This window comes from Nicotiana sylvestris, chromosome 1 (assembly GCF_000393655.2).
Source record: "Nicotiana sylvestris chromosome 1, ASM39365v2, whole genome shotgun sequence".
Classification (NCBI taxonomy): domain Eukaryota; kingdom Viridiplantae; phylum Streptophyta; class Magnoliopsida; order Solanales; family Solanaceae; genus Nicotiana; species Nicotiana sylvestris.
In genome coordinates this window covers 160,057,132-160,062,462 of record NC_091057.1, presented here as the reverse complement: position 1 = coordinate 160,062,462, position 5,331 = coordinate 160,057,132, and positions in this window count along the sequence as shown.

Genomic DNA, 5,331 nt, shown 5'->3' with positions numbered 1-5,331 from the left:
ATGTTATGGGATTTCACAATTGCTGAAAAAATGGACAATTTATTCTGGCAAGTTTAAGAAATCTCATAACTTGACATATGTTGAAAACATGAGCTATTTTTGTAATTTATATACGTCTCCAATGCGACTTTGTTGGCTTCACAATTAGAGCTATAATCTGTTCTATTAAGCGATTTTTTCTTTAATCTTGATCAATTTAAGTTGATCCAAGATTCTTTCAGTCTCAAACTGATCTTATATATCATCTTCAAATCAGCCGCGCGAGAAGACATAAAAGTTTAGTCACAATTTTGTAAGTATAGTTTTTAACAAGTCAGTTGCATTTCATCATTATTTTCTGGTCGAACTATATATTTAAATTTGAAGGAATATAATTTTGTATGATGTATGAACGTCGCAGGTATCATCGCATGAGAATAGTAGGTGCAACCGTATAATAGTACTCTTAACTTACTAGTTTAAAATACTGGCCTCATTTGTTTGTATTTAATGGACTGAATCTTAATCATTCATATATCAGATATTTAGTGCGTTTGAAAGTCTGAATCTTAATCATTCAGATTTTAATCATTAAGTGCTTTTTTTTATTTTATAAAGTATTATTAATTTCATTAAGATGCTATCATCCACATTCATTACTAACTACCGCCGCCGCCTACCATTATCAACTATCACCACCACAACCATAGCCATCATCACTACAACCACCCATCACCCCACTACTACCACCATCATCCCCAACCATAACCACATCCACCCACCTCAACTACCACCACCAGCCACCCTATCACCATCAATAACCATAGCCGACACCGTCCACCATTATAAACTATCACCACCCACCATCATCTTCCTCAATCACAACCACCCACTATTATTAACTATCACCACCCACCACCACCATCCTCAACCATAATCGCTATAGCTACCAATCACCACTAGCTACTACCCAGAACCACCACCATCAATCAAAATTACCACCAATCACCGCCTCTAATCAGCACTCACAAGCACCTACTTTAACCATCACCACCACCAACTATCATATATATTATTGATAGAATTGTATATGGTAAAATCATGTACCCCCAATTTTGTAGGCTCGAAGGCTCACATCGAGGAGCAGAGGGCTCGCATCGAGGGATAAACTCAGTATGGGCTGAGTTCGAGTTCGAGTTCGAGGGCAAAATATAAGGATCGAAGATCGAAGTGCATGATGAGTACCGAAGCCGAGTATGACCAATCCCGAGATGGGGACGTTATGAGTTTGTAACAGAATGAGCAAGATTCCCGCCCCGCCCCCAAGATCATGGCGTAAATTCCGGAATAGATTTGTACGAATTAGTACTAATCCGTACTAGGCGGTTAAACAACTGTCCCAATAAGATTCCTCACTGAAAATAGAAATGTACCTTATTTAGGGTTCTCCTACTATATAAAGGGGACCCAAATCATTTGTAAAGATCATCAATCATTAACAAAGAATATACTCTCTTACTTTCTTACCTATTGCTCATCTGAATCATCTTATTATTATTGTTCTTGCTTACTTACCTCGAGGCCGCCTTTGCTCGAGGTTGAGGTCTGCTTACACGATTGGTTTTGACTTGCCTTACTCTTAAATTTGTACATTAGATTCCTTGTTTATCAATTAGTATTGGATTAAATCACATATCTTTAAAACCACAAACATGTTTAATTGTTACTCGTATTTTCGAGGTAAACAGTTTGGCGCCTACCGTGCGGCTAAAGATAATAGTTTTTATTTCGATATTGATTCTGATAACACACGTTATTTTCACACTTGTTCTTGTCAAAGATTCTTTGTTTTCAAGATAAAGCATGTCAAACTAACAGAATGCGCCCTTACATGGTGATGACGGTCTTGGGTTCCACGGAGAAAATGACAACATAATTGCTCCAGGGGTCAGGGTGCCAACAGTTAACCCTGGGGAAGTGCCTGCTGCTGACCCGGTCAATGTCAGTTCACATATTAATCTGAATATAGATTTAGATATGGATCCCGTAGGGAAGGCCGAACTAGTGGCCAAAGAACTCAAGGTGTAGGAGACGGGGGAGTTAGCCTCCAAGTAATATTCGATATGTTACAAGCTCAACAGATTGCTATCGCTTAGCTTCAAAGTTAGAAAAAAACTCCAAGTATGGTCGAACCAGTAATCGCCTGCCGAACCGAGCCGGTGCTTGAATGATCGAATGGTAATGGTTCGGGTACTGATCCCACGATTATGAGGATGATCGAGGAGCTCACCAAAAAGATCGAGTCGGGGAAGAAAAAGATTGAGGATAATGACAAAAAAGTGGAGACGTATAACTCTCGTGTTGATCAAATACTGGGGCACCCCCGGTCTTGAAAGGATTGGATGCCAACAAATTCGTGCAAAAGCTGTTTCCCCCGAGCGTGGCTCCGATGCCCATCCCCAAGAAGTTCCGTATGCCCGACATACCTAAATACAATAGAACGAGCGATCCTAATGAACACATTACCCTATTACACTTGCGGGATTAAAGGAAATGACTTAAACGATGATGAGATCGAGTCAGTATTGTTGAAAAAATTTGGGAAAACTTTGTCAAAGGGAGCCATGATTTGGTATCACAGCTTGCCACCGAACTCTATCTATTCGTTTGTTATGTTAGCTGACGCCTTCGTGAAAGAACATGCCGGGGCCATAAAGGTTGCGATAAGAAAATCGGACGTTTTAAAGATAAGACAGAGGAATGATGAGATGCTAAGGGAGTTCGTATCCCGGTTTGAAATGGAGCAAATGGAATTACCACCGGTCTCGGATGATTGGGCAGTACAAGCTTTTATGTAGGGTTGAACGAGCAGAGTTCGATCGCGTCACGACAGTTGAAGCAAAATCTGATTGAGTACCCAGCTGTGACTTGTTCAGACATACATAATCGCTACCAATCGAAGATCAGGGTTGAGGACGACCAGTTGGTAGCCTCTTCAGGTTCAGTTCATCCTAATAGATTGGCAGTTAAGGCCTCGAGGGACACGGACAGGGAACTAAGATCAAACAAGGAACGGTATTAGCCATATGTCGATTGGAGAAACAACGGTTAGGGGCGTAATGCTCCTCAGAACGATCGAAAAAATGATCGAGGTCAAAGCTCTTGGGGACTTATGAGTAAGAATGGTTTTTTCAGAGTATAATTTCAGTGTAGATGCATCGAGGATCGTGTCAGCTATTGGAAGAATCAAAGACACTAGTGATCCAAGCCTATACAAACCGATCTTTCTCAAAGGAATCCAAACTTGATGTGTAAATATCATGGCACACATGGCCATAAGAACGAAGACTGCAGGCAGCTGAGGGATGCGATAACTTGATTGTTCAACGAGGGTCATCTTGGAGAGTTTCTCAATGATCGAGCTAAGAATCACTTCAGGGAAAGAGATGCAAATAGAAAAAATGAGCAGTTAGAACTGCAACATGTAATTCATATGATCGTTAGTGGTGTCGATGTTCTTGAACGACCTATATTCAAATGCACCAAGGTGTCAATCACTAGAGAAAAATGGACTCAAAGTTATGTGCCCGAGGGCGTCCTATCATTTAATGACAAGGAAGCGGAAGACATATCTCAGCCGCACAATGACGCCCTGGTAATTTTTATTTTGTTAAATAAAGTTCAAGTTAAACGTGTTCTAGTAGATCCAGGTAGCTCAACAAACATAATGAGATCAAGGGTTATAGAGCAGCTCGGCCTACAGGACCAAATTGTACCTGCATCTCGAGTCTTAAATGGCTTCAACATGGCAAGCAAAACAACAAAGGGGGAGATAATCCTACCAGTGAACATGGACGGGACCATCCAAGATACAAAATTCCATGTCATTAAAGGAGACATGAGATATAATGCACTACTCAGGAGGCCATAGATCCACAACATGAGGGTAGTACCTTTAACCCTTCATCAGATGATGAAATTCCCAACAATGGATGGTGTAAAAATAGTTTACGGAGAGCAACACGCTGCAAAGGAAATGTTTGCAGTCGATGAGGTGACTTCCGGTACCAGTGCCTTCAACCTCGGAGAAATCGCGCACCAAAGATAAGCAGACAACCAAATAACAATCACCGCCCCCAGCCTCGACCGAATCGGATGAACAGGTAATTTAAGAAGAAGAGGATTTCCTTACTCCTCGAACTTTCATTGTTCTCGAAGAGTCAGATGCAACTAAGTCAACGGTCGAGAAACTGGAGCAGATCGTACTGCTCGAGTAGATGCCCGAGAAAAAGGTATAACCAGGTACGGGGTTAACCCCCGAACTCAGGAAAAAACTTATTCAATTTCTTATCAATAACATGGATTGTTTTGCTTGGTCCCATTTAGACATGACAAGAATCCCATCGAAAATAACAACACACCGGCTAAGCCTTGACCCCAGGTTCAAACCGGTAAAGCAAAAAAGAAGGCCCCAGTCCGAGGTGAAGCATGCATTCATAAAGGATGATGTAACTAAACTTCTTAAAATAGGGTCTATTCGGGAGGTAAAGTACCCCGAATGGTTAGCCAACATAGTTGTAGTCCCGAAAAAGGGGAACAAACTGAGAATGTACTTAGATTATAAGGATTTGAACAAGGCATGGCCTAAAGACTCTTTTCCACTACCTAACGTCGATCGCATGATCGATGCCACGGCCGGCCACGAGATTCTTACCTTTCTCGATGCCTACTCTGGGTACAATCAAATTCAGATGAACCAGGAGGACCAGGAGAAGACCTCATTTATTACTAAGTTTGGAACATACTGTTACAATGTAATGCCCTTCGGGCTAAAAAATGCTGGAGCTACATACCAGCGCCTAGTTAACAAAATGTTCGAGGAACAAATAGGTAAATCAATGGAAGTTTACATTGACGATATGTTGGTTAAGTCCTTGCGCGCAAAGGACCATTTAACTCATTTGCAGGAAACATTCAAAATCTTGAGAAAGTACAACATGAAGCTTAACCCAGAAAAATGTGCCTTCTGGGTCGGTTCAGGCATGTTCCCCGGCTTCATGCTATCAAATCGAGGGATCGAAATCAACCTTGACAAGATCAAGGCCATCGAAGATATCACTATCGAAGATAGTGTGAAAGCGGTACAAAGGTTAACAAGACGGATAGCCATCTTGGGTCGATTCATTTCGAGGTCATCGGATCGAAGCCACATGTTCTTGTCCTTGCTCAAAAAGAAAAAGGATTTCTCATGGACCCCGAAATGCGAGCAAGCATTGGAGGAATTGAAGCGATATTTATCTAGCCTACCTCTACTTCACACTCCAAAGGTGGGTGAAAAGCTTTACTTATATT